At 44.0% G+C, this 12,418-nt stretch overlaps 1 protein-coding gene across 1 annotated transcript in view; it reads right to left on the bottom strand.

The window, feature by feature from the left end:
- FRY (FRY microtubule binding protein) overlaps nt 1-10,861 on the bottom strand; it is a 445,796-nt gene extending 434,935 nt beyond the window's left edge. The window contains exon 1 of the mRNA XM_043576463.1: nt 10,652-10,861. The gene's annotated coding sequence lies outside the window, so the exon portion shown is untranslated. The remainder of the gene's footprint in view (nt 1-10,651) is intronic.
- Between the last annotated feature and the right edge of the window lie 1,557 nt (nt 10,862-12,418).

Here is a 12,418-nt window from a genome sequence, read left to right as displayed (position 1 = left end):
TCACATTACAGTCGTTAACAAAAGCAACAAAAGCAGCAATAACAACAGGCAACTACTCTGTACCAGGCCATTAGGGCACTAGATATTTTATATATATTCTCTTGCAAACTCACAACAAAGTTGCCCAGTAGAAATCAATGACCCCATTTTACAGACAAGGAAGCGAAGACTTACGGATGTTAATTAAGCACACAACCTGGGAGTATTACACAGGTGCTTAAATTCATGATTCTGGGGTCAGACACTCTGAGTTCTTCTCTCAACCTCTCCACTTGCTATCAGGGTGGCACTGGGCGAAATATCTAACCTGCTGGTTCTTCGGTTTCCTAATCTGTGAAATAGAGATGATAACAGGGTCTATTATGCAGGGGCTGCTGCGGGGGTTAAATGAGGTGAGGAGAGAATGTAATGCCATTAGCTTGGTACTAGCCACACAGTTAGCCTTCAACAGGTGTTGATTCACTTCTCATTCTGTGGCTGAAGGGACAGGACAAGTCCAGGTCAGTCTGAATCAAAGCTCTTCCCCTTCCAAAAAATACCCAACATGAGGCAGCCACTGCTCAAGAGACCTCCAACCTTCATTCTGATCATTTTCATAGTCAAGAAAATTATTTTCCATTCCCAGACAGTGCTCACAGAGACAGAGTTTCCCCCTGTAGTTTCTACAGAAACAAGAAAACAATGCTAGCGTGAACATTTTGTGAAGACTGAGACCAAATTTCAAAACTTCAAGTGCAGTTTTGGACACGTGAGACCAAATTCCAAACTCTTAAGTGCTGTTTCGGTAAGTGTGCTTTTAACAGATACAACTAAAGTGAAGACACTGTCTAACATGCTGTTGGAGTCTATTGAGTGTCCACACTGAAGTCTGTTGTTGGATTTGTTTCTATTGTCTGGAAAAACATCTAAGTAAAGAAGACAGTCCTGATATATAATTCTGTCTCAAGCGGTTTCTGAATAAAGTCACTATGATCCAACTTCTTCAGTGGTGGTTCAAGGATTATTATTATTATTTTTGTTTTACTAATTCAACAAATGAAAAAGAAGTCAGTCGACACAGATTTCCCACTTTCCAAATCACTTTTGATTTTTGTCAAAGCACAAACTACACCTTTACGTGGTGGCAATTAATGGATGTGTTTTATGCTCTGGACATATCGTGTGATGATCTAACATTTGTGTTTCAGTATCCAAAATGTCTGCTTATCTCCCTCAACCCCACGAACTAGAATCTGAGTGCTCATGCCATATATCCTTATGTTCATATCAACTCCTTACATATTTTATAAAGTTTATTTTTATTTATTTATTTAAGTAATCTCTACACCCAAAGTGGAGCTGGAACTCACAACTCCAAGATCAAGAGTCACATGATCTTCCGACTGAGCCAGCCAGGTGCCCCCTTACATATTTTAGATAAGTTTTTATTACCCATGTTCTTTCTCATTCTGTCATCTTTCCTTATAGAATTATTTTATTGTTGTTTCCGTTCTTAAACCCTTTTCAGTGTTCTATATTCTAATGCGTGTCTTTTGTAAGATGGCATAAACATCCCGAAAAGTCTTCACTGCCTTCAGACCTGTGATAAATACATTACTTTGCTTGTCTTCCCTCCCTCCCTTCCTTACCCTCTCCCTCCTTTTCTTCCTTCCCTCCCTTCCTTTGTTTTTGTTTTTCTTTTATATTAAGACTGTGTTTTTTTAGAGCAGTTTTAGATTCACAGCAAAATTGAGGGATCAGTGCAGAGATCTACCATATGACCCTGCCCCACACATGCAGAGGCTCCCCCAGTATCAATATTCCCCACCAGAGTGGTATATTTGTTGTAACTGATGAAGCGACATGGATACCCTGTTATCACCCAAAGTCCACTGTTTAGATGATGGTTCACTCTTGGTGTTGTATGCTCTGTGAGTCTGGAAAAAAATATATATATACATACATACATATACATATATACACACAGACAGACAAGTATCCATCATTACGGTATTTCTGTTTTTTCCTCCAACATTCAGCACTGTGGCTTAGCTGAAATGTATTCTAATACAGGTTTCCTCTGTTATCCAAAACACTTGGCTTTTACAATAGATCTACATTAGTACTTATTTTCACTAACCAAAAGAAATTTGAAGACGATTTTCACTCTTACAAGATGGTAATTGCTTTTTCACTTCGCGCTACCTTGCCTTACAAAAGTTACGTAGGAACACTCTCCATAGCAGGGGAAACCTGTATTTGGTTATGACCAGAATATGTTTTTCTTTTCCTTACTGTTTTCTCTTCTTGAAACTGTCATTCTATTGTTCTAGCAAACTTCACTAAGTAATTGACCTTTTCTTCAAAGTTGTGTTGCTTATGTGTGTGTCTTAAATTAGGTTCCCTAGGCAATCTAAATCAAAATCTGGAATTTCTATGATTGTTTTTTATCTGTCTAGTTTTCAGTCCAATACCAGAGAATTTTAATAATGGTCATTTATAATAGATTTTTTAATTTTGTTATATCAAATTTACCTTAATGACTTCTATTTGTTAAAATTTCAGTTTTGATGTGTTTGGTTCTTCACCGTAGATGATTTAACTGTCAAATTATAACGTATTATGTGAGACTTTTATTTCATAATTAATAAGAATCTTCCAGCCAAAGAAGGGTGGAAATTCCTGCGTCAACTAAACAATATATTTTAAATCACCAAATATTATTAAGCTTCTACTATTTATGGGTACTTTTCTAGGCTCTAGGGCTGAAAAGATAAGCAAGGATATGCCTCTTTCCACTCCACTCCAAAAGAGTGCAATTCAAATTCATTAAGGTTAAAGCTAAAATAGAATGGAAATACCTAGAACAGCTCCAGGAAGGCTACCCCCTCCCACCTCACCCTCCCATTATGGGGACTCACTTATAATTATCAACACAAAGAAAGGGCTCCAGGAACCAAAGGACTAGTATCACTGATGTTGAAAGCAAGATGCAGCACTTATGTAGATGAAATTGTCCCCCCCCCCACTTTTTTTTGACAATTCAGATGTTTCTGCACATTATCATCTCATTTGACTGAATACTCCATTTTCACATGGGCCTAAGTTGTGTACAAAATCAGAATTCAAAAGGATATAAAAGCCTGGATTTCAAAATGTATATTAGGTTAAGAGACATTTCTTCACTGATGTAGATAAACCCAAGGACTGTCCTGACCAACAACAAATCTAGGTCAGCAACATAAACCAGGCAGAAAATCCTTCATTGTCCAGTTTAGGCTAATATTGCAACTTTAATTAAAGAGTCATGATGTCAGTTTGGAAACACAATGGGGGAGCAGCTGTACTCCAGTGAAAACATCCCTACAATTTCCATCAACATAGATAAGCTCTTACACAATGCAAAGGAGATGTGTGCACAGCCACAAATTTAAATAATTGTAAGCAGAAGGCAATCTCAGTTCTCACTGAAGAAACTACCCTTCTAATATTAGACGAACGTCCTGCGTATGTTTTCGTTATTATTTCTTAACATGCCTGATCAAGATTAGAGGAAAAAGTCATTGGGCTTCAAAGACATTGTAATCATTAATCGACCACTTAGAGAGAAGTCATGAGGTTGACCACTGCAACAACTCATCCAATTTACTTAGCTGTAAGCCCTAACACTTGTACCCTCCTGTACTCCTGACATTCATCATAAAGAGCAAGCCATGTCTTCAATATGGAAGCAACTCAAGTGTCCATCGAGATGAATGGATACAGAAGATGTGACATGATACACACACACACACACACACACACACACACACACACACACAAACATTATTCAGCCATAAAAAGGAGTAAGATCTTGTTATCTGCTACCATGGATGGACCTAGAGGGCATTATGCTTAGTGAAATAAGTCAGGGAAAGACAAGTACCATGTGATATCACTTACATGAGAAATCCAAAAAACAAACAAAAAGCAGAAACAGACCCATAAATACAGAGAAGAAACTAATGGTTGCCAGAGGAGAGGGGAGCAGGAAGATGGGCAAAATGGGTGAAGGGGATCAGGAGGTACAGGCTTCCAGCTGGGGACTAAGTCACCGGAATGAAAGGTACAGCATAGAGAATATAATGTATTGTAATAGTGTTGCACTGTGACAGATAGTAGCTACACTTGTAGTAAGCACAGCATAATGTATAGACTTGTCCAATCACTATGCTGTACACCTAAGACTAATGTAACATTGTGTGTCAGCTATACTACAATAATTTTTTTTAAGGAATGTCTTGAGTCTCACCCGGCATCCATCCCACTCATCGCCACCCTCCATCAACATCCTGGAAGTACAGGTGCATGATACACATCCTATGCCTAGACCTGTCACCACACCAGGAGTATGTTTGATGCTATTTTGAGTAGCTCACATTTAGAAGTGTGCTCCTGAGCACAACATTTACAATACACAATTCACTTTGCAACTCCAGTTCTACTCAGAAGCAACCTTTCTACAGGTTGCCGGCAACCTTCATGTTTCCTGACTTTTATTGATATTCCAAATCCACAGTGATTAAGGAATTACCCCAAACATACAATTACCTTGCAGATTTTAAGATCTTAGAGTTAAGGATGTATTTGCCTAAGAGCTCATTTATGTTTTTAACAACTTTCTTGCCTCCTCCTCATCCTGGGTGGCTCATTTTTCATCTGGGGACCCTTTGTGTAGCGTGCGTCCCCGTTGTTTTCTTTTTCTCAAGATGAGCACTGCACACCTGACTGCAATATGCAGCAGAGGCGGACTGTGAGCATGGCTGGACCATCTGGCACCACAACTCAGATTTAATTAATGTTTGCTGGGTGAGTACCATGTGTCAGACCCTGAGCTGGGCATTTCTGCACATTTGGCTGAATGCTCCATGTGTACACGGACCTAATTCATTACTGGACTATTTTTAAAATCCCCATTTATTAAGCATGTCTTTTCTTCTCCGTATCCTGATGCTTTGGCATCTTTGGGCCTTGATGACCCTGCAGGGATTGTCCCTCCCAGAGTGAGCTAATTCCTAGGGATAAGTAATTGGCCTTCCGATGTGCCTTTCAGACGCAAACCAGCAGTCCAGAGCCCGTCCTTCTCACACTAAGCGTGGCTGTCCACCTGCCCTAATCACCCCAGGGCCAGGTACCAGATAACCAGGGACAGCTTCTATGCCCCAAAGCTCTCTGAAATTATCCAGCCCTAAGTTCGCTTGCCCTGCTCCTTCTGTATCTTCTCTTGCCCACATTCATCATCACTCCCTCCACTTCCACGTAGCCCTGCACGACACATGTGCTTACTGCTTTTAGGGACCTGTGAGCATAACAAACTCTTCCCTTCATGACAGTCATTTCCATGTCCGCATGTCTTACCAACCTTACTGAAACATCCCACACAATCATAGAACTGGCATCTAAGATTATTCTGTTTTTCTTTTATCCCACCCTGTGTGTTCAGTAAAAGCAAGTTTTAAGTTATTTTTGTCATTTGTCTGGCTCATGTTAACAACGCTTAATAGACATAATTATACAGAAGTCCCTTTAGTGGAAAGCCAAAAGGATTTAATTTAATTAATAATTATTTTCTAATAGGTGAAAGAGACAGCTCTGGCCTATCTGCCATGTCCCGTCACGGCACACACCGCTTTGCCTGTACGTGGGGAGAAACACACGCCATTCATTCTCCCCCAAGCAAGCACACTAAATGTGTCTTAGAAACCTACAAGTGACCTTAGCTGGTTACATAGGGGTTTCGGAGGTCTCACATTTCACTGAACGAGAATTGGGACGTATCTTCGCAGGACCGGCTGTTTCACTCACAGACCATGGGGTTATTTGGGCAACGCTAACTGTCAACTTTGGGGTCCTCAGGATCGCTTTGGAGCTTGCTAAGCTAAGCTTCCCAGCCTTTCCTTCGTCGCATCCTCACATAGCTTCCTGTTTGGCCTAGAAGTACATTCTGCTTGCCTAGGGAGCAGTGAGGAGGCAGGAGCATGACAGACAGAGGTCTACATTCCTATCAAGGTTTCCTTCTTGTCTGTTTCCTTTTTGTCTGTTTCTTTGTCAAAGTGTCAGGATGGCCTTTTTTTGGCGGGGGGTGGTAGTTAAAAAGTGGACTGTAAGGAAAGGCCTTAAAAGTGTGTGTGTGTGTATACAAACACAAATATAAATAAATTTAAATAATTTTTTCTCTCAGAGATGCACATCCAGACAAGGTCACCAGCACCGGATTTCTGTCTCAGAGGAGCTTACTGAAGGAAAAGCATGTACCTATTAATTCCGGTTTCTGTCCAATGTCCAAGAGGACAAATGCATGACATTGCACCAGGCATAAAATTCAAGCAACTTACGATTTGGGATCGTGTGAGAGAATCAAGGTGTTACGACGTCATACATTCTTTCATTGGTCAAAGATGAATGAAGCCACAGTGGAATTTCTTCTATCCTGGGGTCGTTTTTGTAATGGCATGAAGTGCTTTGTACAGGGGTCTGTAAACAAAATCGAGGACTTAATTCTGGCCTGTACCCTTTTCCTATGTCTAGCATTTCTGTCGATGTCATACTTTTAAGACTATGTCTTCCAACCAGCAGGAGAGTAGTGAGCCGCCTGATGTCTGTGTCTCCATGCCTTCCATGGGAGGATAGCCACTCACTTATTCCATGGACATTTACTGACCACATCAACTCTGTGCCACGGACTCTCCTACATGTCTGGCACATGGAGTTAAGAATAAGACAGAAAAAGTCCTTGCCCTCCTGGAGCTTGGTCTCACAAAACGAGGGACCATGTGAATGAACGAATCAACAGGCTTCATGAAATTCAGTAGGCACAGATTAGCATAGTTCATTGATAAGGTTCATTTTTTTTTTTTCACATTTTAACATCTCCAAAATCGGGATGTGTCTCAATATTGACGGTGACAACTTGGCAGTAGTTGTCACACCGCTGTCAGTGCTCTGCACATGCATAAACATGGTCACAGCTATTCATTTTGGTAGCACTTCTCCTAAATTATGGGCATAGTTGGCACTGCAGGTGTTCTGTTTAATTGCCATTTAAATGGTTTTTTCTGAAAAGATCCCACTATGATTTGGCACCAAAAAAAGATGTTACTATGTATGCGCTACCGCACCGAAACAGAGCAGTGGGGCTTAAATGTTATATCACTCAGGGAAACATTTGTCTTTGTTTGACATTTCCGTACTACCTTGCAAAGCAAGATCCAAATGCTTCACCAGATTGAAAAAAAGAAAGACACAGAAGAGGAGTCTGTTACGGTCTGTTACTGAGATATATGCAAACCCACTGTCTATCACACATTGCTTAGGGAAGCAGTGCTAATTAATGATGGTATGAGCAGAAAAATGTACCAAAACCCTTGATAGAAATGGAGACTCGAAAGCAGTAAGAGGGTGGCGTAACAAATCCACACGATGTCATGGAAGACGGCTATTAAGATGGCCTGCATGTTATAATACAATCGGCAGTATTTTCTTTTTCTTCTCGTACAACATAAAAATGATGCTATATAACTGTTGATATTTTAGATTTGATGAAATATGGAAATAAAAATGGATGGCCAGTGAATGAGAAGTTTTATACACAGGATAGAATGCAGAGTAGAAGTTTGTTGATACTGGACGGTCTTAACCTAATGAGGTATTTGCACGAACCCAACTTTAAGCAAACTGCGTAATGTCAGATAGTTTTGCAGATCACTGGTCATGTTAAACAAGTCTACGTCACTCCGTATGCCCAACAAAGTTTTTGGTATATTTCCCATTCTGGTGCAAAAGCGTGACAATGAGCAAACCTCATGTTCTAGTTTCCCAACTTTAATTAGCGCTGCTCCAGTTTTTGGCAGTTTAGAGAATTTAGAGGGGAGGTGCTGGGGCTGTGTTCTAAACTCAAACCTTCCAACTGCTTCAGGGGATGGAGTGAAATAATTAGACAGGAGAGTCCATTTGCAATCCCAAAGCATGCATTCGGGACTTTGAGGTTCTTAGCACTAGAGTAACATGAGTAAAATGCCAACTACAGGGATATGTTTCCAGGCAGCATATGGCCTCAGCTCAAAAATGCATCTATTTCTCTTTAGGCTTGGAACTTCAAATCATTTTGGAATCAGAGAGAAGAGAATTGAAAACTATACCACGGGAGAGAACGCACACACACACACACACACACACACACACACACACATTCACCTAGGGAGGAGAAATAAAATGATAAAAGAATGTCGATTATCATAACAGACACAAGTTTTAAGCACAGCTTCAAAACTCTGTCACACCTGCGACATCAGTGTTTGCTACCATTCAGCCAAGTGACAACTGTGTTAGTACAGCAAGTAACTGAAACAGAAATAGATGTGTAGCTGCACCCATCACCCAGATAACAGGTAAACGAGTTTCTATATGGTGAACAGATATCTTCAGTAGTGTTGACAATGGGCTACACCATATACAAGGCATTTCACACTACGGGGAAGGCCTGCTTCCTGCCGCTGCGGCCCTATGTTAATTTCCTTTCTGGTAAGCCTCAGAGAATTCAGGGATTCCCTAGACTAACACCACCATCCCCAAGGGCTCTGTTTCAGTTTTTCCTTTTAAGTAGCCTGGCCTGTGTCAGGAATTCTCTGACAGTTGGTACAGGAAGATGAGTGTGCCAGTGTGAACACTGCAGGGGATGTATTCCTGCCAACTGGTGGTGTGTACTTATATGTGCAGAGTTAAAACAGACTTGGATGACTGAGAGAGTAGAGATTGCTCCTTAAGTGGCAGTGAGAGAAACACTTGATTACCTGTCTTCCAGAGCCAACTTCTCTGAAGGGACAAGGGGTTTAGATGTCTGGAGATTTCCATCTGATTTACATGCTGGGGAGTGGTGCTTAGAGGGTGTCTGGGGAGTTCCTGATGTTGCCCTTTGGTGAAAGGAATACTTGTTGGACGCAGTGTTGGGTTCCCAGAGGGACAAAACAATCTATGAAGGGGTTTGATCCAGGAAGCCAGTGGAGATAGCATTTGCCATATTTTGATTTCCTAGTATATTATAAAATGGCAATTCTCTTTCAAGGGGGCTGGGAGATAGCATAGGGTAGTGGTAAAGAGCACGGGTAAGGAATCAAACAGATCCGGGTTCAAATCCCACCTCTATCACTTACTTCCCACATAATCTTGGGGCAACTTTACATAATCTCCTTAGTCTCTGAAACAGGGTAATAATATCTCATCAGGGTGCCTGTGAGATTTAAAGTAATTGTATAGGTAAAAACACTTAGTATGTGTGCTCAGTATTTATTTGGATACTGTTGTGTCACCACTAAGGAAGTTTCCTTCTCTTTATGATGTAAACGTACTTAGAGAAGTTATGTTACCGGTGTAGGGGATAAATCATATGAACCAGAAGAGGATGTCCATATCCTTAGCTAAGGGCGTCTTTAGGGCACAAAATGGTATTATGAAGTTGTCTTTTGGTGTGAATATGTCTTGGTTAGAAATGAATAAAGTAAACCTGGTAATCCACCAATATGATCAGAAAGGTTAATCAGAATTAAACAGAATCTGCATATATTTGCTGAGATCTGCTAATTTCAAGTCAACGTGGTATCGGCCTGATTACCCCCTCAATCGACTCTGAGCCACTTGATGATAGGCCTGTTGCCACAATCTTGTGTAAAACTCAGTTCTAACTCTAATCGTTTCTCTGGATGAGAGGAAGTTTTGTAAAGCAAATAATCCCCACCTAACCCACTTTATTTTGAAGGTTGAAACTTTCTCCTATCTTCAAGTGGGTACACGTGTTCGGTATTCTTTGCTGCCACCTCCCACCCTAACAGCCGGGCTGTAACTTCTCCTCCCTTTCCTGTGCTCCACAGCACCCGCCCAGCTCTCAGGGAAAGCTGATTGGAAGCATATGGCAGTAAGAAACTAGTCAAGATTTGACAGAGGTAATCATTGGCACCTTGGACACACGGGTGTTTAGGGGTCTTTAATTCGAGGTCCGACTTCAATTTTTGATGCTCTTACAGCATAGATGCTGGTGGCGCCCGTTCTAGGGGAGAGAACGTTCTAGGGGAGAGAGTACTGTTTTCAAGCGATAATAACGTGTGAGTTGTGGATGCTCTGTACCCGAAAGCCCCTCCCCACGGGGGATTCCCACAGAGGAATTTCCTCAAGCAAGGGCCTGCGTCAGGAATGCTGCTAGGGTCGGAAAGGGGCATGGGTTCCTGCATGGCCCTGTTCAGAACCCAGACCTTCCCGACAGGGTGCTCCCACGCTCTTTAAGGGTGCGGGCCTCAGGGGCCGCAGAGTCTGGCTCCTCAAGTCTCAGCCTCCAACTTTCTCCTGGCACAAAACCTCTTTCCGAAGCACATGGAGACGGGAGGAGGATGGACGATGGGGATGCAGCCAGCTGCTGCCGGGAGACAGCCCTCCTCCCCACCCCACCCCACCCCACCCGCCAACCCCGCTTCCCTCTGCCCCCACCCTCTTCCTCACGGGGAAAGCGGCCCGGACCGCGCAGCCCCGCCCTGCCCCACCCACCCCGCTCCCAGCCCACCCCTCGGTCCGGGGAGCTTCGAGCTTCACAAAGCCACTTGCCGGGCGCTGCGGTGCCCTGGGCGAGGGGGCGAGCGGGGCTGGGTACCTTTAGGAAGAGGCCAGGACACCGGCGCCCGGAGAGACCAGCAGCATCGCCCGCACGCCGCCGCCGCCGCCGCTGCGGAGGGCTACTTCGCGGCGCCCACAGCCGGATCCGGCGGGGACCGGCCACCGCCGCCGCCGCCGCCCGAGCCGCTCGCGCTCCCCGCGCTGCGCTCCGCGCGCGGCTCCCGACTCCGCTGCCCGGCGACCGCCACTGTCAAGCGGAGCCCCGCCCCCTGCGCGCTCGGCGAGCCGCGGACCCCCGGGACGCGCCGCCGCCGGGATTGGCTGAGCCAGTCGCTGGCTCCGCCCCCGCGCGCCGCGCCCCTCCCGCGCTGGTGGCGCGCGCGGCGGCCGGCTCCCTCCAGGGGCGCCGCGGGAGGGTGGGGTCCCGGGCTGGGCGAGGCTTCCTGCGGGCACGGCGCGCGCGGAGCCTGGGCTCCGGGGCTCCGGGCTCTGCAGTTTCCCCGTCCTCGCCCAGCCCGGAAAAAAACTGGACGGCCGAGAAGGAGAAGAGGAAACGTCTTCTGTAGGGCCCTTCGCACTGCTGCAGCGGGTCTGGTGGGAAATCTTAATGATGGAAAGACGTTGGTGAAGGAAGCCCAGGAAAGGCTACCTAGGGTAGAGTATTGGATTATAGTCAGAGGGCTCATTTGTTTTTTGGTTTTGCTGGCTTCCTGTTTAACCTGAGGGTGCTCTCTCACACCGTCTAAACTTCATGGGACGGGAAAGGAGATCCAGTTCGACAACTTGTCCAAGGTCACGGAGCAAGGAGATTGATTCTGTACCTGTATACTAAATCAAAGCTGCTCTGGGTTTTCTTTCTTTTCAGTCATGTGAAGCGATGCGTCCTAATATTTGATGCTATGGATATTGTGTCACAAGAAATTAGTGAAAAATCCGTGGAGACAGAAAATAGACTGGTGGTTGCTAGGAGGTGGGGGGGGGGGGGATGGGATGGGGAGTGACTGTTAGTGGGTAGGATCGTCTTTAGTGTAGGGAAAATGTTCTGCAGTTTGATAGTGATGACACAAACTCTGAGTATACTAAAATACCACTGACTTGTACCATTTGACCAAGTGAACTTTGTGATACGTGTGTGAATTGTGTGTGGATAAAAGGCTGTTACAAAATATGTCAAGAGTAAGAGTGCTGTGGGTTAACCCACACAAACACATGGCTGGCGTATGTCACAATTCTGTTTAGTGGGCAAAAACTGTGGTTTATATGCATGCATGCATTCATTCATTCATTCATTCATCCGATAATCCATGCCCATCTTTACCAGGTACTCTGACAGGGGTACAAAGATTAAAAATGCATGATTTCTGCCTTCAAGGAGTTCCCAGTCTACTGAGGGGGGGCGGTCATTATAGTACAATATGGTAAATGTTATTCCAGGGAGGTAATCAAAGTGCCAGATTTAGGGTACTTAAAACCAAGGGAGGGACCTTTGCACCATCATGGAAGGGCTGGAGTACATGACAGAGTTTGCCGATGGCTGATGTGCTGGGTGTGAGAGGTGTGGCAGAAAACGCAGCCAGACTGCTACAGAACAAAGTCTCACCGTGTATTAGAGCTCAGTTCAAGACGGATGCCCTAGTGAAAAAGTGAAAACTGAATTCCTCTTTGTCTTTCCTATTCCTGCCACAAGTGTGTGATTTTGGTGAATGGTCTCGGTATAAACCCAGTTTGGTTACCTCATAGAGAGCAACAGTTGCATCAACTGACCTTTGTTTCTACCTTTATAGTAGAGTAGTACAGTACCTTT

This window comes from Prionailurus bengalensis, chromosome A1, assembly GCF_016509475.1.
Source record: "Prionailurus bengalensis isolate Pbe53 chromosome A1, Fcat_Pben_1.1_paternal_pri, whole genome shotgun sequence".
Classification (NCBI taxonomy): domain Eukaryota; kingdom Metazoa; phylum Chordata; class Mammalia; order Carnivora; family Felidae; genus Prionailurus; species Prionailurus bengalensis.
The sequence above is the reverse complement of the archived record's forward strand: the minus strand, read 5'-3'. Positions and strand labels throughout refer to the sequence as shown.